We start from the raw sequence: 22927 nt of genomic DNA, 5'->3' as shown, positions 1-22927 counted from the left end.
ATGAGAAGCTATAGCCTGCCAGCAAACATTACTGAAGTTCTATGTTCACTCTTAGAAGTCGAGAGGCATACCCCCATCCACTCACCAGTGACACAGGCAATGACCCGCGCTTAAGGTCAAATGCTTCACGCGTGACACAAGGAGGAGAGAAAATAAGAGGTGAAAGGCAGAGAGGTTCGTCAGGTTAAGCGTCTAGTTGGCTACTTTCCACAGGGGGATAGGGTAAGGGCAAAAGAGATGAGAAAGTAAGATAACATAAAAAAAGAAAGAGCGCATCAGTTCGCACACTCTATAGATTTTTTTTTTCGATGAGTCCAGTTTCTTAAAAAAATGCACATGCAATTTTAAAGCAGTTACGGTACAGCTTGGTCTGTTCACGTCGTGGTAACCCAGGCGGTAGGTGCATCCGTATGTCCGGAGACAACGAACGCAAACGACACATGGTGAAAGCGTTCGAGTTACACAGAGGCAAAGTACATTCCCAGGACATCAGTCGCAGCCCAGCCGCAGCATCTGTTCGCGAAAGCGGAATCAAGACACGTTGACCACTTTCATATGCAGATCAGGCGGCTTCGCCGGCGTGGTCATTCCCGCTGATGCTGCAATCTCCTGGAAGCAATTGACAGATTATGTTGTGTTCCTTGTCAGGGCTGTGATGATACATGTGTCGAATTTGTGGGGCCAGTTGGTAATTGGTCCGTGGCGTATTGGAATTTTTATGCACTGAATGGGCTGCCTTGGAGTCACTAAAGACTGCCGATTGTTGCGGGGGTTCATGAATAATGAAATCAATTGCAGCGCGGAGTGCCGCAAGTTCAGCACCAGTTTATGTGTTCAAAGTTGAAGATTTTAATTTGATTTCTTCAGGTTTTGCGAGGATGATGACTGCAGCAGCCTGCTTGTAATGTCTGCCGAATTCTACTAGGCCAACGTAAGCTCACGAGTAAGCACACGGAGCTTTTGCGCTGCGTCTGCTCTTGACATCGGGATAGCGACGAACTCGCCACTGTCATGTGAAGATCAAGCGGCTGCGTCTGCTTGCTCGTTTCCAGGATGCCATAGTGACTTGGCAACCACAGAAATACGATCTCATGACCTTTCTAAACTGTCCGATGGTATAAATTTCTTGTGTGTCCGCGACAAGTCATTCGTGGGGACCACGGTGTAATCCAGAGAGCAAACTCTGGAGGGTGAACTTGGAATCAAAGAAGATGGATGATTTCTGAGACGCCTGCTGCACGCGGAGCTGCAAGTTCGACAGCCGTCGTTGATGTCATGCGCGATGTTCTGACTTTTATCACTGTAGACTTTGCTGGACCAAATACTGCAGCTGCTGTACTGGAGTGCGTGACCGACCCATCGGCGTAAACATGTAATAGGTTACTATGGACCTCGTGTAATAGCAATAATGCTGCCTGCTTTAATGCTGCAGACGACATGTGTGCCTTCTTCTTGATACCATGGTATGGTAAGGCTTAGTCGACGCGAATGCAGGTACCACAGTTGAAACGAACGTCATGCTGCCGGGGCGTAATTAGATAGTATACCGATGCTCCGTGAGTAGTCAGAAGAAGGCTAAAACTCGTATGCGGTCAAGTTGTTCGCAGGCAAGCAAGATGGTGACAGGGTGTCCTCGCGACATGTCGAAACTGCACTCTTAGAGCGTCGACTGCATTTTCGGGTGCACCCCGTTGACTACGGGGCGGTCAGCCGCTTTGGCAATAGTGGCTACTGTGGATGCACACATAGGGAGGCCGAGGTACGTTCGTTGAACATAGCCTTGTGTACTCTGGAGTGCGCGAAGGTTCGTTTTACTCTTGTCACCTAGCACGGGTGGGCGGTATGCTAGGAAGATTATAAATAATTCTTGGTGCGCTCCGAGACTTTCCGCCGACAAATGTGAACACATGGGTTATTACAGTCAAGTTCTTCTTCATATTTGAAAAGGCAGCAGCGCAAAATAGACACAGACGGTAACGAGACGACGTCTAGCGCTCGCCCGTGTCGTCTCGTCTGCGTCTGCGTCTTCATTGCGCTGCCGCTTTTGCAGATATGTACAAACATGCCCATTGAATTATGTGGCTTCCAAGACAAATCACGGTCGATGATGACTCCAAGGAAATGCTGCTTTGTTTTGCAAGCAATTACTTTTTCATTTATGCGTATAACACATATAATCATTGTTTTGAGTGCCAATGTGACTAACGCCACTTTTCAGAGCATAGTTCTAGGCCTGTAATATGTAGGTAAGAAGAGGTTTGTGAAACCGCCATCTGACGTCTCGCCCGTATCCGTGGACCTGTAACGTGATACTGTTTTCTCAAGACAGACCCACACAATAAATCTGCGTCCCGGATTTTATGTTCTCACTTTGCCGTGTTGCGTACTGCCTGAGCTGTGCAACTTCTGGGGTCGGAACTTTCTCTCTCTCTCTCCCTCTCTTTCTCTACCCTTGTCCTGCATCTTCCCTACGAAACCTATCGCATCTTTCAAATGTTGCTTTCCTTTCCACGCCAGATGATTTAAGAGAGAAGATTTTGTTGCGTAAGCTGGTTGATCGCAGCTAAAGAAGAACTCAGTCTGAAAGAACAAAAGGGACAACTACAGAGAAAAAGAAGACGAGAAGAAGCGCTCTCCCTCCAATCGCGTCCTTGTTCGCGACTGTACTCTCTTGCACTCGCTAGCCTTTGAGAAAGACTGCTAAGCTCGCAACCTCAATCCCTCGGGGCACTACCGGCCCACGAAGGCCGATGAAATGGGAACAGGTTTGACGAAAAGGCGGAAGGATGCCGCACCGAGAGAGAGAGAGAGAGAGGGCGCTAACAAAAGGATCTGGAGGTAAAAAGCTCAGTTCATTACGAAGTGCAACCTGTAAAAATAGAGGCTATACAAAGCCTACCCGCTTCAGAGCGACATATGTCGCAACAAAAAGCAATGGCAAAGAAGGCCCATAGTCAAAAGCAAGTGTGTGCCACGTGGCGAAGGATTGGGGAGTACATCCAACTGACCCTTCCGCGTGGATGCGTTTGAGCCGGCAACGGAGCTGCTAGCCTCAAAGTAACGATGTTCGTGGACCAGCGTTTAAATGCTGTGCTCGGAAAAGGGTGGGAAACGAGGAAAAAAAAATTGATGTTGTCGTTCGCCGCAGTCGAAGCAATGACGCGTGTGTGTCCTTCGAAAGCAGTGGTGCAGTGACTTCTTTATAGCTTCATTCAATTGAGAAACGGAATCGCCAGAGCGCTGACACTCGCAGCGCTGAGACAAACGAACAGTTGTAAACAATACTCCTGATATTGTGTGGCTCTAGCCTGTCATTATACTTCTTACCACTTAAGGAATACCGGAACAACAGTGTCGGAGGCAGTAGGATGGATGGATGGATGGATGGATGTTATGAGCGTACCCCTTGAAACGGGGCGGTGGGTTGTGCCACCAAGCTCTTGTTATTATTTTGCCTAATCTCCTACTTATATTAAAAAATACACACACACAAGGTTGCAAGCATCAAGTTTTCTGACCCACCATTGGGAAGATTGTTTTTGTACGCCTCCATTGTTTTTGATTTCCCTACTTTTCTGCCACCAAACTTCCAAACCCCTCTTACTAACCTCTATTGCGTACAAGTTTACTTTCCCCCTGCTATCGCAGAACTCAAGGGCTTCAAGGAGTACAGCAAAGCCTAAACCGACCGCTGAGCGGATATCTTCACATTGCAATTAAACATGTTTCATCGTTTCCCTAGCTTTACCGTAGCAAGCGCATGCTTCTTTTTTGTTGTACTTCGCTTTATAAGCACGCGTTCCAAGGCATCCTGATTTCGCTTCGAGAAGAGCTTTCATTAGAGTTACCATAAAGTGTTCCTTTCCTGATTTCGTTTTTTCCTCTTAGGTAGATACTCATAGCAGGTTATTTTCCATTTCCACCTCCGATGAGATTGTCTGAGTCTCTGTAACTTAGCGTTTGACATTCTTTGTTGCCAAGTTCCTTATGTTCCTTACTAGACGGGTAGCATACCTGCTGCTAAGCTTCCTAGTTCTTTTCCTCCACTGGGAGTGAATGTTCTTTACGTACAAATGTATGAAAACTCTCGAAACCCCTTCACTTTCTTCCATATTCTTCAGTCGTCCTTCAAAATCAATTATCCTGTGAGCTTCCCTCACTTGATACCTTGCCCAGCCCATATCACCCTGCACAGCTTCATTTGCCGTCTTTCCGTGAGTGCGCAATGCCAGGCACCCCACTGACCTTTGGTTGCCATCGAGTCCTGATTGTTCTCTTCAAGCAAACAGCCGCATTTCCAAATGTAAGTCATAGAACCATTACACCTTTTCACATACTCCGGAGCACCTCGTACCTGTCGTATCCCCATAGCGCCCTGTGTTTCATTATGGCCGTATTTCTCTTCCTCATTGCTGTTATTGTTTTTTTTCTGTGTTTCCATAAGTCTATTGCATTTGTTTATGTATATACCAAGGTATTTGTATTCTTTTACCCGAGGTATTTCCTGGCCCTGTATTGACATTGCCTGATCACTGTTTTCATTGAATACCATAACACATGGCTTTCTAGCACGAAATTTCTAACCTAAATTGTTGCCTTCCTGTCCACAGATGCATATCACTTTGCTCGTTAGCTAGCAACAGAATGTCGTCCGCATAAAGCAAACCTGAAAGCTGCTGCTCTGCTACTGTACCCGCTTGTTTGTATGAGAGACTAAACCCGATGTTACTTCCCTCAAGCGCCCTTTCCATCCTTACCATGTACTTAATGAACAGAAATGGGGATAAAGGGCACCGATGCATCAGTCCCTTGTTGCTATCAACTTTCTCCTGACTTCTCGTCCTTTCCCGTTCAAGACAAACTGTATTTTTCTTGGTAAATCTCCCTCAAAAGCTGTATGAGCCTTCCCCTTCCACTATATGCCACAAAATGTTGCGGTCTACGTTGTCATATGCTCCGGTAATGTCTAAGAAAGCCATGTATAACGGTCTCCTTTCTTCTCTAGATATTTCAGTGCACTGAGTAAGGACAAATTAGTTATCATCCAGACGCCTACCTATGCAGAAACCATTCTGAAGTTCTCCCAATGTGGCGTTGTTCTCTGCCTATGGTTGCAGTTTTAATTTAGTCGCCTGCATTGCTAAACTGCATGCTGCTGGTGTAATGGTCAACGGTCTGTATGTGTAAATTCTATCTTTTTCCCCGTCACCTTTATAAATTAAATTCATTCTACTTTTTCGCCAACAGTCTGGTGTGTACTTATGTTGTGAGCGTTTTTTCTTCGTGTTTCAACAGAGCTTCCTTAATTTTAGCCCCTTATTCATTTTTTCAGCTTAACGGAAACCTCGTCTATCCCTGTGGCTGTGCGCTTAGTAAGTTTCTCTGCTGCTTTCCTCCAGTTGCAATTTGTCAGCACCGGCTTCTTTTCCATCTGGTTCTCATTAACGCATTTTTCTTTCTCTAAAACTATCTCGTCATTGCCTTGGAATGATTTGGCTGTTATATTCCGAATGTAATTTGATGCCGCATTCCCTTCCAGTTTGTTTCCATCTTCGTCTAGGATATATTGCTGTAGTGTTCCAGACTTCCTGCTTAAAAAGTTTATTGGGTTCCAAAATGTTCTAGGTGTGGCCTTCTTTTTACCACGTATTTCTTACAACCAACGCTCACTTTCACCTTTTATCTTTGCTTGAACTAGTATTTGAACAATATTTTTTTCTCCCCGTATATTTGCAATTTTCCGTCTACTTCAACCTGTGGATCATCATCATCATCATCATCATAAGCTTGGCTACGCCCACTGCAGGGCAAAGGCCTCTGTCACACTTCTCCAACTACCCCGGTCATGTGCTAATTGTGGCCATGTTGTCCCCTGCAAACTTCTTAAGCTCATCCGCTCACCTAACTGTCTGCCGCCCCCTGCTACGCTTCCCTTCCCTTGGAATCCAGTCCGTAGCCCTTAATGACCATCGGTTATCTTCCCTCCTTATTACATGTCCTGCCCATGCCCATTTCTTTTTCTTGATTTCAACTAAGATGTCAATAACTCGCGTTTGTTCCCTCACCAAATCTTCTCTTTTCTTATCCCTTAACGTTACACCCATCATTCTTCTTTCCATAGCTCGATGCGTCGTTCTCAATTTAAGTAGAGCCCTTTTCGTAAGCCTCCAAGTTTCTGCCCCGTACGTGAGTACTGGTAAGACACAGCTGTTATACACTTGTCTCTTGAGGGATAATGGCAACCTGCTGTTCATGATCTGAGAGTGCCTGCCAAACGCACCCCAGCCCATCCTTACTCTTCTGATTATTTCAGTCTCATGATTTGGATCCGCGGTCACTACCTGCCCTAAGTAGATGTATTCCCTTACCACTTCGAGCGTCTTGCTACCTATCGTAAACTGCTGCTCTCTTTATTTCATTACAAAATTTTGATGCTATTGCAGCGTAATCGTGAGCGGCATGCCTTTTACCCGAGTGCGGCACCAGGCGGCAGTCACGCCTCTTTTCGCTACAGCATACGCACATTGGTTCGCACGAAGATCCGTCATAAATCACATTGCCGGAGCACGAAAATTTAAACTGGTTCTGAAAGTTCAGTGCCTGTGATAACTACTGATTGGCCTTAAGTGGACAAGGACAAGTAGGCGAGCATAGGCGAGAAAAACACCGATCGTGACGTCATCAGCGACCACGTGTTATAATATAGTACGCACATATGGCTATCTTATATGGTTTAAGTAAAACAACGATGGCATCTGTACTTCGCCGAAGAAATGTTAAAACTTCAATAACTTGCACGATTGTGCGATGGTGGAGGGTGGGGGGGAAGAGGGTCCCTAGTTGACTCCTGTGGGCTGAGCGGTGTGCCAGGCCCGCCTCACCAGTCTGTGCTGGTCACGTGAGTCCGAGCTGTACAGCACGGCCTCCTAGTATACATGTGCGGGGTTGGTAAAGGAAGGTGTGTTCGTTGTGTAAGAGCATTCCCAAGTGGTGTGGCATAATGAACCATATCCTCCGCAGTGTGGACATCTTAAAGAGTAAAGTGTAACGTACATGGCGTGGAAAAGACTGAGCTGGGGGGACGTGTTTGTTTGAACGTTGTCGGCTGCAGGCGGATCCAGAGCCTTGCAAGACATTCCGCGGGCACTTCCTACACTTGAGCGCCTGCTTTCAGGCAAGTTAATCATCACTCAGAAGCGCAGCTCCCGACAGGCGAAGAAGATGACGCGCACAGCGTCGCGGAATAGGAAAAATCCCGCAGCCTGTGAACCATGCATCCCTGGCGTTATGCCGCAGGGTGGGCTTCTTCCTCCTGAGGGTGCAGTGTCCTCGAAGAAACGCCATGTGTTCGCACATAAGGTGCAATGCGCCTAGACGCTGTGGTGCGCGAAACAAATATTTGCGCACTTGATTCGTCAACTTGATTCTTACATGTTCTCTTACAAGTTCTCTTCTAGCGCTCTGGCCTGTCCCAACTTTTTTTCCCGTTAGTATTGTTAGTGATAGTGTGCATAGCAAATGCATCAACACCAACTATCCCAACTTTGTGGGTTAATTACTCTTACAAGTCACACAACACCGACGCTGCAAGTACGATAACGCATCGGCATGCCGACCTATGCGCTGGCCCCGTGAAGAGACAATGCAGAAGGGAGTCATCTGGCCTGCTCAGCCCTTTTGTCACATAGGACTGGGGAGGTCACGTGGTGACGTTAAAAAAAAGAAAATGGCTTGACATGCAGGCTTGCTTTAGAAGAAGCTGAGGGCCATGAACGTTCTTTCTCCTGGAGACCCTCTGGAAAAGTGCGTACAAAGTTTGTCACGCGTTTTCAAAGGCCTGCGCAGCTTCGAAAGCCTCAAGGCTTTACTCGCATGTAGGCGTAGCAGACCTTAACGCGGCTGACAGACTTGCTCACGATGTCTTAAACCTGTACATACTGTTTCGTGCGCTTTCGAGTCGCCCACGACTTCCACCACTGGCGCAGCCGCTGGTGATCTTCACATCGACCATATAGGCTGACCGCCGCTTCGACTGTGAATTCACCGGCCATCTCCTCTGACCGAGCCGTACGATGCCGACCTTGCTGCTCGGGGAAAGTCCACTAGCGTTGGCCCTCACCGCAACACCGCCGCTCCCGTTCACCTCCATCTCGACGGTCGCCATCCCCAACCTATTCTGGTCGCTTCTCGGGACAATGAACAATGCAGCTCTCGGAGGTGAGGCCGTATTGACTACCCGGGCTGCAAAAACCTCCGTTCACCCTTGCTCCCGGAAGGAACTTAATCGAAGTTTTTTGTTGACCTGTTAGTTTTGTCGCCTGTTAGAGCTCTCATCGATACTGTAGCTCAAGCGTCAGTAATGCGCTCAGATCTTCGTAGCCGGCTCCGGAAATTTCTCACACCTGCCGAGTCGCCTACCACCCGAGTGCCCTCCCATCACTACAGCCGTGATGGGAACGTGTAATGCCCGTTTCAACATTGCCGTTCGCCCAAAACCAGTTTTCTTCACCGTACTCGCCGCAGGCATTCGCGAAGTGACTCTTGGAATAGTCCTCTTTGCAGTCCATTCAACACTCACTGACTCTTCAACCGGAGTTATCCGCCTCGAACTGCCTCATTACTCTGCTGACACAGCCACGGACCACTACTGGCTTCGTTGCGTCAAATGTGTTCCGCTGCAACCAGATGCAGCGTCCTACGCCACTACGTCACTCATTCCTTCTCTACGCTACGGTCAATACGCGGTATCCGCGCTATATAACGTTTTTCTGAGGCGACATATGTTTTTCTGAGGCGACACTGCGCAGCACCTCAGCAAATATTACGGGGAATGATATTTAGGGAATATATACAGATATAACGCGTAGGCGCTGTAACACTGGGACAGGGCAATACCATCAATCGATAGCAGCGTTACTTCATCTGCCATTTGGCTTCAGAACGTCCTTTCATCGTTGCACCTACTCAGGCACGTACCCAGGGGGGGGGGGTGCCCCCCTCCCCGAAACTAAGCGGCCTACCCTCCCCCCATCTCCTACCCGCTCCACCAGTCCTCACTCACAATGCTAAAGCGCCACGGAATCAATCTTGCGACTCGACAGCTATTCCGCGGTGAACATTTTGCTGCCTTTTTCACTCCTTTTGGATGGCGGTAGTTGTCGGCATCTCCTGGGGTGTGAAGGCCTGTTTTCTCGTCGATTCGGTGCCCGCGCTATTAACTCGAGATGCGCTCAGTTGTCACCATCTATTCCAATGGTCACGTGCATCGCTGTTGCTCCGTTAGTTCAACCTTCTTTGTTTAGACTGATCCAGGGACCAGGAAAGGGATTCGGTTCGTAGCCAGCTGGTGTGTAGGCCCGTGGAACGAGTTGCGGCCGCTGACAACGCCAGTCGTGTTTAAATTTTCATTTTGTTTCATTTTTTCTCGAGTGACGGCTCGCCGCGACGCTGGTATATCCTCGGAACCATACACCCGTGATACAGGTTAGATAAGGTGGAAAATGAAATCATGTGAACCAGTGTCCGCGATCAAAACCTGCAATAACTGTTAAACCCATAAGGAATATCAATGTAACCCGGCCGTTACTTCGTATGGTATTTCCCTACTTTTACAGCACTTTTCATGCAAAATCGGCAACTGTAAACAAGGGCCGATCGTAAGGAGTTGAGAAATTAAGCGATCTACAAAGAGAGAGAGCCGAGGCAACAGCCAAACAGGAAGGAAAAACGAAAATTAACAAATGTAACCATTGCTTGTGAAACTGTTTACCGATCAACATCTTCTTATTTAAGAAGGAAGTCGAGAACACGCCGCCAGAAGTGAAGAAGGATTATGTGTGTTTTGAATAACGCTTCTACCGTTATCATTCTAACCGCCTGACGTAGGTACTTCTCTGCTATGCATATGTGGCTGTTTTTCTGATCTTTCATGGTGGGCGCAGTACGTCTAGAGCCGCAGCGTCCTGCACTCTACCCGCTTGTACGGGACTGGCGGCCACACATTGTTACGCAACTTCCCAAATACGAGTTGGTTTTGGCACTTGGTAGAGCAGTAAACGAGGGATCCAAAAGAACTGGGATTGTTCCGCAAATATGTATTTCTCTGTATTTCTTCCAGAGCTAATTAAAAAAAAACGCTACTAGAAATCTTCATTTTACACTTTCGCTCGTTTACTTGTTCTTGGCAGCGTTCCTCCTGCGCTTCTTTCCTGCGCGAGTCCATTTGATGTGGTTCCTTGTTTGTCAAAAAAAAAAAAAGAGGTCTATCTCACAGGCGTATACCCGTCAGATACACCTTATTTGCTTTCTCTTTTGCGGGTTTACGCGTTTTTATGGCGAACGGTGGGCATTATTTACATTTGCACTAGTAAAGGTACCCGCCCGCCTCATTCGCACAGAAATGTTACTTAGGGTTGCCCCCCCCTCCCCCCCTTTATTCGAAAGAATATCCTGGGTCGTGCCTGCAGAAACTACTACGTAACAATATGCAGTGAACTGAATATGAATAAAATAATGCATGATATTGCATGACTTCCTTGATTTTCTTCAATATATTGAATTTGCCCTATTCTATATTCTTGGGTATTTCTTACTGACTATAATCCCTTTCTTCGCCAATCCTGTGAAAAAGGTAAGCGCCGCTTTGACACAATGGGTATAGCACCTAATTAAATGTATTTTGCATAGGTGTCGTTCTTCTCTCCATTCATCTTTCGGCTAGCATCATGCATCGCTTTCATCCTCTTGCCGTCACTGCGTCGACGTCTCACATTGCGTTCCGCCTTGCTTGCTGTTTGCATTCCGGCACAACATGTGCACGGTGCAATGAATTAGTGTAAAAATTGCATGCAATTAAAGTGGTCCCCTGTGCGCGTCATAAACGCAAGCTTCTGCTGAGATTACACATCGTATAGAATAAAAAAGAAGAACATAAGTCCAAGCATCGACATTGGTTGCATAGCACTAATCTAACCGCTCCTATAAAGCATCGCTAGACGTAGATTCAACATGTGCCTTGGGTCTCCGTAATTTTTCTCTCGGCGCTGCCATGCATAGTGAGTGCGCGAATAAAAGAAATAGAAGAAAAAGAATCTGAAGCGCGACAAGATAGCAAAATGTTCACAACGTTGCAAAGCGAATGGGTTTCGCGAGTTGCCGGCAGCCACTGGTAGCGGAGCTGGTTTTGAAACTAGATGCTGTAACAAAGCATAAATAAAAAAGAAAGATGTCGCAAAGCTTGCGTACCATAAACTGAATGGTGAAATCCAACCGTAAAGGTGAGGCTCTTTTGTTTCTTTCTGTTTTTTTTTCCTAGCAGGATTCGTGTGATGACAGCGAGCTTCACGACAAGGAAGAGAAAAACACTTTTCGCACGACCAGCCGCACGCTTGTACTGCGCGTAAAGTACCAACCTTTCACGCACGAGTTCAGAGTCCTAGCACGCTTCTTACGTTTAGTTATACAAGCCGCGACGGTGGCTCTGTGGGTATACTGTTGCAATGCTGAGAACGAGGTCGCTGGTTCGCTCCCAGCCACGATGGCCGCATTCGGATGGGGGCGGTATGAAAGGACGCCCGTGTACCGTAATCTGGAGCCTTAATCTCAATCTGGAGTGCTTTCATTGTCGGGGGCACATTGCCTTATTTGATATATCTTTGAGGCTTGTAAACTCTTTTCAAGTATTCTGGGCAATGAATGGTGCTAATAATAATAATAATATTTGGGGTTTTACGTGCCAAAACCACTTTCTGATTATGAGGCACGCCGTAGTGGAGGACTCCGGAAATTTTGACCACCTGGGGTTCTTTAACGTGCACCTAAATCTAAGCACACAGGTGTTTTCGCATTTCGCCCCCACCGAAATGCGGCCGCCGTGGCCGGGATTCGATCCCGCGACCTCGTGCTCAGCAGCCCAACACCATAGCCACTGAGCAACCACGGCGGGTGATGAATGGTGCTCTAATCTATTACTTACTTTGGGAGTTTTTCGCCAATTTCGAGTCATTTTAGGGGATCGCAGCAGTGTAAATCTACATCACCTCGAGATTTTTTGCATGACAGTGTTTTATGCTGGGCCCCACCGGAAATATGTCAGTTGTACGTATGTCACGCAATCATCATCACTCAAATCAGCGAGGAGCCGATACATTGTCTACCTAATAGTTGGGTTTGTAGGCACATAAATGTTAGAAAGGTTTGGTTTAGTAAAGGAATTGTGCTCTTCAAGACGTGTATTTGTTGTAATGATGATACTTAGCTATCACCTTTATATCACTGAGTGATTTCATAGACAAAATGCCCTGCTGCCTGGACACCTAAAAGGGTAGTAAATATGGTAGTGCTTAAAAGGGTTTTAGCGGTCATATCTTGTAGTTTTGAGCTTACCTAATGGTTAGAAAAGTAGGCATAGAAAAGTTAATGAACAAAGTTTGCTTTATCAGTGATGCGAAAGCTTATACAATTGCTTCAATGTGCTATATTACGCTAAAGCTGCAACATTCATTCTACAAATGAGAAAAACTGTTCCGAATCTGCTGCAGAATGAACCGGCCGCTCGATGCGATCTCGGAGGCCACGGCGAAAAGCTTTGTAATCAACGCGAGGTGGTGGTCACCATCACCTTATGAAGTGACTGGGCACATAGTTACGGAATGCCAAGGTATTCAGCCAGCGAGACCCGTAGGGAGTGTCACCCTTCCTGAAGCGTTGGGATTCAAGGAAGATGGAAGGATTAATTGGTCAGCAGTCGAGATAAGCGAGAGACGATTAGCGTATCAGTGGAAGAAAAGCACGGAAGAAAATGATAATACCAAAGTCACTTCAAGTGTATATATTGGTACAGTATATTGATAGAGGCTTTAAATCCAAAAGTCAGGATCGAGATTGGATATGCAAAAAGCTAGATAGCGATATACGTAGCAAAACCTGATTAAACCAAGCAGGCTAGGTGACTCTTTGTTCCCGCTCCGTTTCAAAGGGGATGCCAATCATCACCATCATCATCATGCTAAAGATCAAATGGATTTGCCTTACCGTTGGATGCCTCGATGACAGCGTCACCCCCTGCCGAAGCGTGGTATCGATACACCGTACCGTATGCTGAAGCCATTTACGTTGCGCGAAGAGTGTTATCGCATTTCCTATCATTCATAAAGCTAAATGAGCTAAATGGTTAACGCAGTCTAGTGCACGATCGCGCATGTTCGCTTTCTGCCATTGGAAAACTCCGTGTGCCATGTTAGGGGGTTGTGTGCACCTTAGGACGAAGTTCTGTCGGGCCTAGTAGCCCGCGCTCGGTCAATTCCGCGTTGCTGGTGTGTCCCGCATCTGTACTTCGCGCCGTGGCCTCCGTGGGAGGAGAGGTGCTCCTCAAGCAACGACACGCACTTGGCGCGTTTGGCACGGCTGCTGCATGCAGTCTCGTGGCAATCGGCCAACTGCAACTTATAACCCCCTCGCATGCTATTGGCTGATTTGGTGTGTCGCGTGTTTATCTGCACTGTGTGCTCATAACGCAGCGGATTTGTGGCTCGGCTGTTTTTATCGTGAAAAAAGGTAAGGCGTGCGGTCACGGACGCGAGAGAAGAGGACCAGACTCTTGTGCCTGTGTCTGCGCGCCTACACCTTCTTTCACGAGGAATCCCTACCAAATAGCACAACTTTCTGTAGTTCGGCCACCTTATATAGCTAGACGACTTTAGGCCTAAAATAAGATTGCTCGAATGGCCACCTGCATACCACGGGACTGGATCGCCGTGACCTTTTTTTGTACCTTGGTGGTGGCTTACTTTACCGCTGAGTACGAGCTATATACCTTTTTAAGAGCGTGCAAGTTGACTCACTGTGGCCGCGTGATGGCTGTAATTTGTTCGCGAGTGGTGGCGTACACGGATCGTCTTCCTCGAGAATACTTGCAACGAGGCGCGCCGCTACTCGAGAACTGTGCTTGAGGCGCAGGAGTAGTGTACGACCAGTTATCATTCAGAATCATCCTTGCTGACTGCTGCAAAACCTGCTCCGAATCATCAGTTTTCCTGCTACAAAATGTGCTGCTACAAAGCACTCTTTGCCATTTCCACTACTGCTTTATTGAAGGAATTTGTTTTATGACGTTCGTTTGTTTAAATGAGGATATTTAGCTATAATTTATTTTATCACTGAGTACTTTTGAGGACAATATGCCCGGCACCATGGACACCTAGGATTGTTGTAAAGATGGCAGTGCTCTGAAGTTTCTTGCTGCCAGTGTTAATTGGTTTTCCCAGTAGGCGAATATCATCATCGCTCGGTGGCGGCACAGCGTCTTTTGTTCAAACGAAGGTTTCCTAAACAGCAGTGGCTGCAAATTTGGATTAGCCGCACACGGGAAGAAACTTGACTGGGAGCAGCTTACCTAGGGACAGGTAGTGATAGCAGAGGTCAATGTAACGAATTGTTCGATTTTATTTGAAGCGATATAAAAGAGTTCAGAAAACCGGGCCTAGTGATATGAGTAGCACGCATGAATGCGCACACGGACATGGACTAGAGGGATTTCTAGATTACAATGGTTCTCTAGTGCCGGAGCTGTGTGATGAATAGAACTTTAGAAAAGTTAACAGGGAGAATAAGCGTCATGGAAAGGTAACGGCAGTGCCGGAAGCAGGCAGTCGAGTATCGACTACGCCTGTCTTATGATACGAATCAGCAGACGAAATGACGACAGATGAACATGGAAAAGATAGCCTGGATAGCGAGCATAAGGGCATAACATTAAAATTTGGGAGAGACACCGACGCAAAGCAGGAACGAAGAGTAGCAGAATGCTTAAAAATTATAAAAAGCAAATAGCAGAGAACAAAAAAATCACAAGGAACACGGAGGCGCTTCCTACAGTAGGCTGGGAATATAAGGAACTGGTAGACGTCATACAGCGCGAGATAAGACAAACACGGCAAACAATTGTTCGATCGGGAAGAAAAAAGAACGGCGTAAGTGGTGGAACCAGGAAATAAAGCAAGCTGTTGGTGACTCCAACAAAATGCTCACCCCCCTAGTGGCCGCGCCGAGAAACAGCTGATCCAGGTTCAAGCTTGAAGTGAGAGGGGGCCTCCTATCACGGCTTGCGCTGAATGCCTCATAGTTCACTAATCGTCGTGACGCCGCCGCGCACAAGCCCGAAAATGAAAAACAAAAAATACCGATGTCGCAAGACTCGTTGTGTACCATTATGCGTGTCATGCGGTGGATGGACTGCAATGTATGATTTCATCTTTATGCGAAAGAGGCAGACGACGCGCATCGGAGAGCGACTCGGATAAGAAACTTCGCATTGGGAAAAGGTGACGACTGATGCCATACCGGCCGGTATTTTTCGAAACATTTCGCTCGGGACTTCTTTTTTTCCCCGACGAGCAGAACATTGCTTTCACTATCTTGCTGGAGTTTCCAATCGCGGAGTGTGCCTTCTTCAGGTAGGTGCTTTAATAACTTATAGTGATGTACGTTTAAGCTTCATTTCGTTTTGCTCGTTTATAGCTTTCTGCCCCATTAGTGTTAGTGCATTAGTGTTAAGCATTAGTGTTACGAATGCTTTAAGCAGAAGGAATAATCCCGCTTATGCACTTTTGTCTGCAGACACGGTAGCAGGAATGATGACTACCTCGGGTGGTCCGAAGTTGATCATGACACATGTTATGCTGCCAGGCCACATACCGTTGTCATAGTATGCTTTAGTTTTGCCGCACAAGCAGAATATGCTGTTTTATCATTCAACGCGTTGAATTGTCACTTTTTGTCGCAAAAAGAATTTAGAATCAATAGCAAACAGTACTCGTTCCAGCTTCGGAGCGTTGGACCTAGGTACAGCGCTGCTAGTTCGCTTTCGGACACTATGCGTACACCTCAATTCCATTAAAACTAACTTGTTCAGTTCGTTTCCAAGTCATGCATTTTCGCGCAAGTGACTTTGCGCGAAACAAAACCTTCGATAAATTTAGGAAACCTGTTGGAAGAAACTCAACTTGGTCCGACTGGTTGTTAGTCGCTTCTCGCTTTTCACCGGGTATGAGAATTTCTGCGGGCGGCTGTCTGCTGTGTTTCCAAGCCCGAGTCCCATACTCGAACACTGCGCCCTGCGAGCACGGACAAGACCCAGTCGTCGAACGGAGACAATCTGAACAGACGTATCAACTAACTATAAAATGAAAGGTGCACCCCGATTCGCAAACGGTACTCTAATTTGCTTTCTTCCCGAGACACACTGACCAGGTAACCTTACAGTTTTTAGACTCGTTCTCAGTGCAGAACATCCGTATTTGGACTCTGAAAGCACGACCGATGTTGCTGCCTATATATTTGAGATGCTATATGTGATACATGGCAACACGAGTCACAGTGAGAAGTTGACTATGAAGGTCGAAAACAGCCAATTATCGTACCCGTAGCAGTGGAGCACCGCGGCGAACAAGTGATTGCGCCTTTCGGGGAGGCTCGCTACGCACATGCAATTGTTTTCGTTAACCTCCAGCTCACAAGAAAGGCTCTTTGTCTTCAAGAAAGTCAGATGCGGATCACTTGGTAGGCCGGATAGCGCAACTATTTCCGCGATTTCGTGGCTGAAATCCTTGAGCTCGATCTAAACAAGGTGATCGGCAGCGAAGACCTATCCGGCTTCGACGAAACCCCTCGATTACGCCGCGAACGAGAAACGTGCGAGCGCAGCACCAAGCGTTAGAGCCGCGGGGAACCTGGATGTCGCAGCCATCTTTGTTTATTTGGACAGTGCTGGCGGCACAAGTAACGGATTCTGGAATTGCCAGTAGAAGAGCGTAAGTATAGGCGTCGAGGGAGCATAGAAAAGCCACAAGTTGCATTTCACGAAGCAGAAGCACTGCGACGACGCGACGAGACGACGCGCTGCGGTGCATGAGAGACGTTATTAGTGATAACTTCGGCAAGAGAGAAAGCGTGGTCTAGACTTAACCAAATCCAGCAACAGAGAAGCGCCAGACATCAAAATGTAACGTAGAAAACGTCTACTGGAAACAAGCAGAAGCACACGGCAACAGGACCAAATGAAATCCCAGTAGAGTTAATCAAACATCTGGGTCCCCAAAACAAGGCACAACTGACTAGTGCCATGGAGGATGTGAACGAAACAAAGATAATTCTGACTAGAAGACGTGGAAGCAAGGTGAACCTCGTAATTAAAGTAAAATTTATACCGGCGAGACGAGCTCGAACTGACCAGTTGCAGTAACGTCGGTGATGTATTGAACAGCAATGCAGGGCCTAAAGTTAGAGTTGCTAAAGTAGGTGGCACAGATAATATATTGGGGCAAATACTAATTGGGTTCATGCAAGACAGTTGTTTAGAGGATAATGTTTTTGTGCCAACTTAGTGCATAGAGATTTCAATAATCCAGAATAGATATTAATAATCCAGATTTCCAGAATAATCCAGATTTCTAGATATTAAGTGAGATTACTATAGCGTGGACTGAGAATAGCTATGGGATATTCTCAAGCACGAGCTAGAGCATAGATGACGATTTTGTTAAGCTTCTGAAGCTTAACAAAGCTTGAAAGCTTCAGAAGCTTCGGAAACTTCTGGAAATATATAACGACAACTGAGTGCAAATGGCACGGAAAGGCTGGAAAGGCAATGAAATTGTCGAAATTCATCAATGTCTGAAACAAATTTTGTCTCTGTCTCCATAATTGTTTACGATTTAGTTCAGGGCATAGGGAAAGACAGTGAATTACCTTTTGAGCTATCTCACATCCGTATCGAGCAAAGGGTGCAAGCGGACATAATACTACTAGCGTACAATGCAAGAGATTTACAGACACTTGTGAATTTGTGTGGCAATGCAGCGACAAATCTAGGCCTTAAGCTTAGCACAGAGAAATCGGGACCTATAATCTTGAATGAGAAGACTAGCAATGAGTCGGTACCAAATTACCAGCAAGTCCCATACCTATAGTCAAGCAATACAGATACCTTGGTATGTACATAAACCCCAAGGAAAGAAATACTCAATCACTCAACAAGATAATCTAACAATGAAGCGGAAGCGGGAAGCATCAATAATGAATGATAGAACTCTTTAGAGCTACAATAAAAATGAGGTGGTGTGATGAATCTGGAAAGGAGTAATGGTGCCAGCGCTAACGTTCACAAATGACATTCTGTGCTTGAAATCAGACGTCGTGTCGGGGTTGGAAGGTATAAGAAAGGTCGGTAGGCCGGTTGGCCATGGAGGCCCATGGTGAAACCATAAATGAGGCAGTTCAGGGAGACATGGGTTCAGCCTCTTTTGAAGTCAGAGAAGCGCAGAACGACATTAGTTTTGAAGAGAGACTCAGAAACATAGTTAAAATAAACGGGCGTCATACGTGCATTAATATATGTGCCTGAAATACGTGCACACAGAACGGAGGAAGAGGTCGAGCTCTGGGCAGCACCACAGGCCTCGTGCGCTAGGCTATCACTGTGATTGCTTCACCCTCCAACTGAAACAGTAGTTAATAAAAGGCTGCACATTTGTGGACTTGTACTTGTGAATGTAGAAGGAAGCTGCCACTCGTTCTTGGAATACACGTGCCACTTCGAAAAATAAAGGGAACCGAGGGGCCCAGGTTTCGTAAATCACAACTACATAAAGCCCAAAAACAATGACAACAAGGAAAGCATAGAGGAAATTACTTGCTTATTTGATTGAAATGTAGAAGTTATAAATAAATGAAAATAAAAGTGGGCGAAAAAGCAACTGGCCGCAGGGGGGCATACGAAAAGGTGACACGTCTTCGCATTACGCGAACAAGTAAATTTGGAACAAGTAAAACAAACAGGTAATTTCCCCTATGCTTTCCTTGTTGTAATTGTCTGTTGGCTTTATGTGATTGTGATTTACGAGAACCGTGTCCCTCGGTTCCCTTAATCCTTGCTCATTACATAGTGAGGGTCTCGCCTCCGGCAGCTTCGATGCATTCAGGTAGCACGCGAGGGGATTCTTAGCCAGTTGCCCTCTGCCAAGTTCACGTACAACGTGACGCGTTGCGACAGAGAGCACGTTCTACATTTTCTGCCAAGGCCGTGAGTGGTGGTGCTGCCTGACGCTCCCATGGTTAATTCTACGCTGTAAAAAAAGCTCTTAATTTAAAGAAAATTGACAGAAATCTTCTGTATGGCAAAATAAATTTTCTGTGAATGCTCTATGAAAGAAACCTGTTAAAAGAAAAAAACAACAACCAGATTTTCGATTCTTCTTGATCTCTAGCCTATAAATCGAGTCAAAACTGAAATGTAGCCGTTGTAAAGTATCTTAACTGCGTAAAAACATAAAATAAAAACTTTAGAGCTGTTTTTTCTTTTCATACATGCCATTTCTTGTACATACTAATCCCGACGCGCTGTTTGCGGTACTGCTTTGATGCCCCGTGCCGTTATCAAGATGGCTGCTCTTCGAGTCAACGCATGTCGGCACTGCTCCGTTTTTGTTATCGAAAATCATAAGAGGTGAGTGGTTTTCTCTTCAAGTACATTACAAACAGTGCACGACGTATTCACTTACCCACTGTTTTCCGCGTGTTCATGACAAAGAACAGGACTACAATGTAGCTCGCAAAGAAAATTCAGGTGGACAGTGCCAAAATTTAGCAACTACGTGTTCCGACATTTCAGCGTGTGTCGCGCTTTGTGAGGTAACGTGGGATTTGGTTGTTAAATTTATCGTTAGTTTTTTTTTGTTATAGCACACGTAAGGGCTAGCCAGTGGGCTTGACGAATGTATTGTCTATTCTTGCCTTTGAGGATAGTACGTGTACGACTCCGCCAAGTGCGTATTTCGCGCGCGCGACCGTGCGCGGTATCTTGAAATAGATCTGCAGACGGCTCATGCCTTTGTGGGCGCTGTGTTCTCGCCGCTGTTGCGTTGAACCGATAGACCGCACGAAGGTCACTTCGCTCGCTGCTGCTGCAGCGCTTGCTCACTCCATCGTTTTGACAGCGAGTGTCCGCGCTCATCCAGTGTGATGTGTTCGTGTTTGCTTATGCGCGCTGACACCATGCTTGTTAATTCAGTTAGTGAGTGCATGTTTCCTAGTTTATACGGCCGATAAAATCAGTATCCTTACTTCGTATAGCTGTCTACTAATTTCCTGTCGCAGTCGATGCTTCGCTTTCCGGGCGAAAGTGCTGCTTTTTTTTTTAGTTTGAAAAACAAAAGAAACGCATGGAGCATATAGTACGATTCGGCCTATTGATATGGATTACATGGAGAAGTATACTTTAGTTGAGCAACAGACTGCAATGTTCAGATTGCTAATTAAAATGATTCACCGAATGATCTCATAAGTATTCTATCAGAAACATATGTACAAATTCTGAAATTGAGGCCAAGAAGTAATCAAGTCGTTGCATCACTTCTCCACTGATCGGTTTCAATTCCGCAATTTCAACATGTGCCCTCAAGGGCATAGTAAGATTAGTTTAGAAGAGTTATAGAACAGGAAATCATGACAGAATGCGAATATTCGTTTTTGATATCACGTTCTAACTGACTGCATGGTTTTAAAAAAATTTTCAACCATACTTGCATAGACGGTATGTTAATATAGTCATAAATAGGCGACCCACATAAAAAATAAGCCAACAGAACAACCAAGATAGTGGGAGGGTGGTAATCACACCTTTCGCTGAATCGGTGGAGCCCAACATGGGAGCTTTGCCTTCATTGACTGTTCTTCCTTTAAAATGAAGCAACAGTAATTCTAAATGTGCCTCCTTTTCTATGCGTAACTGTAATTAAAAAGGAAAGCACAGACGCCTCAGTTAACCTGAAGTTCTAGTTTATTGCATGTTGGCAATAATAAAAAGGAAGCTTGTCAGTCCAATGTTCTGTATAGGCTTCTACATTTTTGAAACAAACAGCGACCACCACCATGGAGTTGTGTGTGTGTTGTGTATGTGTGCGTGTGTGTGTTTTGTACTTGCTGTGTACAAGTGTGTTGCGTGTGGGGGGAGGGGGGGAAAGCGTGTACATTTTGTCCCATGGTGAGTGCTGTTTGTTTCAAAGTGTATACGGTGCCACTGGCTGGCCCCGTACTGATATTGTGCAGTTACCTGAAACGAAATAGTCGTTTGGCTGGAATAACCATTATTTGAAAGTGGCCTCCCACCCGGTACTCGCTTACGCACACACTGCAGAGCTTTGTTGACAACTCTTCTAGAAAAAAGTATTGTGCTAAAGCGCTTCACTGAGCTCTGTACAATAATGCTGCTGCCATCTGTATATTAAAGCACTGCTGTTGTTTTCAGGTCGGTCGCAGCATGACATCGTGAGAGAGGAACCAAGGTCCAGCGCCCAAGCAAGCCGCACGGCCTTGTACCATAGGTTTTCTCCATAATCGGGTGTCTTCAGGATTGAGTTATAAGCAAAAGTCTTCGTCAACGTAACGCCGAGGCCGCTTCGAGTTTTTCTTCAGCACCATTAGGGTTTGATATATAAGCTGGTTCTCTCGCACTGTAGTGAGAATTTCGCTGTTTCTGTTTTCTTTTCATGTGGCCAATTTAGCCGTCACTTTTTCTTGCTTTAAGATCAAACACTTTTCTATTTTTGTACGAAACAAACTGTAGCCTGGCCCTTCTTTGTAGCATCATTTACCACACTGTTAGTGATGACACCTGCTCTTTGTCACTCATGATTCCCTGAAATATCTGGCTCCTTGGTTTATCGAAAGAAAAAAAAGAAAAACACCCGCCACGATGGGTAAGCGGCCATAGTGTTGCGCTGCTAAGCACGAGGTCGCGGGATCGAATACCCGCCGCGGCGGCCGCATTTTGATGGGGGCGAAATGCAAGAACGCCTCTGTCTCGTGCATTAGGGGCATGTTAAAGATCCCCTGGTGATCAAAATTAATCTGAAGTCCCCCACTACGGCGTGCCTCCTAATCAAATCGTGGTTTTGGCACGTAACAGCCCAGAATTAATTCATAGAAAAAAAAACAAGTGGTGAGAATGAAATTAGATTTTCAGGTGCGAACAGTTTTGCTATCTTGCAACTCAGATACGATGGTTAAGCCAACATATCACTTTACACAGCAGTTCCTGTTCACATAAAAAAAAATCCTTCGATTGTATCGGCATTTTGAAAATACGCACCTCTACTCAATGTGCACTTCACGATATCTGGACACCGTGACATAATGCACACGTACCATGATGCCTCATACACACTGCACACCCATCTCGATGCCATTGTGTGTCGCAAATTTGTGCATGAATGCATGCCGTGACTAACACAAAACAAATTTACATTTCATTTCTTGTAAGTTGCACGTGCACATTCTTTACTGTTGCTTAACTTGCGTCTAACTATTGCTCTTATTAATGTTCATTTTTAACAGTATAACGGTATATATTTCACTGGCGCTAATGTTATCTACCCTAATTTCAATGCGCTAGTAATGCGTATGCATGTATGTAGATGTATTCATGCCTAGGGGAGCGCATATATACCACGTGTTGCAATAATGAAGCTACTTACGAAAGCTTATTGTCTGTATTGAGGATGTGTGCGGTGCTGCGTTTGCCTGGTATTGCCTCCCTGGCCTCGTCAAGCTCCATGTTTAGTTTTCTTGCAAGGGTGGCCCTCAACACTGTACTTTGTGCATGTTGTTGTAAAATGACTTGACTTGACAGGGTTGGGGGAGTACAGTAATTTGGCCATCAGTGCCTATTATACGCAAAGATGGGCGTGTATATTTACTTCGCTTGCCTTGCTATGGAAAGGGCATGTATTTTTTCCTGTTCTTCCTTCTCTACGTACGCGTGCGATCCATAGCAAGCGGAAGGTAATCTATAGCCTGGGAAATTCACTTTTAAGCTGTTGTAATACCTGGAGGAAAAGCGATGCTGCTTGTTTTCTGAAGCTAGTGCGCATAA

At 45.9% G+C, this 22927-nt stretch overlaps 1 long non-coding RNA gene across 1 annotated transcript in view; it reads left to right on the top strand.

The window, feature by feature from the left end:
* LOC135918639 (uncharacterized) overlaps positions 1 to 21417 on the top strand; it is a 150338-nt gene extending 128921 nt beyond the window's left edge. Inside the window, exon 6 of the long non-coding RNA XR_010569712.1 lies at positions 21302 to 21417. This is a non-coding gene — a long non-coding RNA (uncharacterized lncRNA). The remainder of the gene's footprint in view (positions 1 to 21301) is intronic.
* Positions 21418 to 22927: the final 1510 nt, after the last annotated feature.

Source organism: Dermacentor albipictus, chromosome 5 (assembly GCF_038994185.2).
Source record: "Dermacentor albipictus isolate Rhodes 1998 colony chromosome 5, USDA_Dalb.pri_finalv2, whole genome shotgun sequence".
Classification (NCBI taxonomy): Eukaryota; Metazoa; Arthropoda; class Arachnida; order Ixodida; family Ixodidae; genus Dermacentor; species Dermacentor albipictus.
This window is presented reverse-complemented; position numbering and strand designations above follow the sequence as displayed.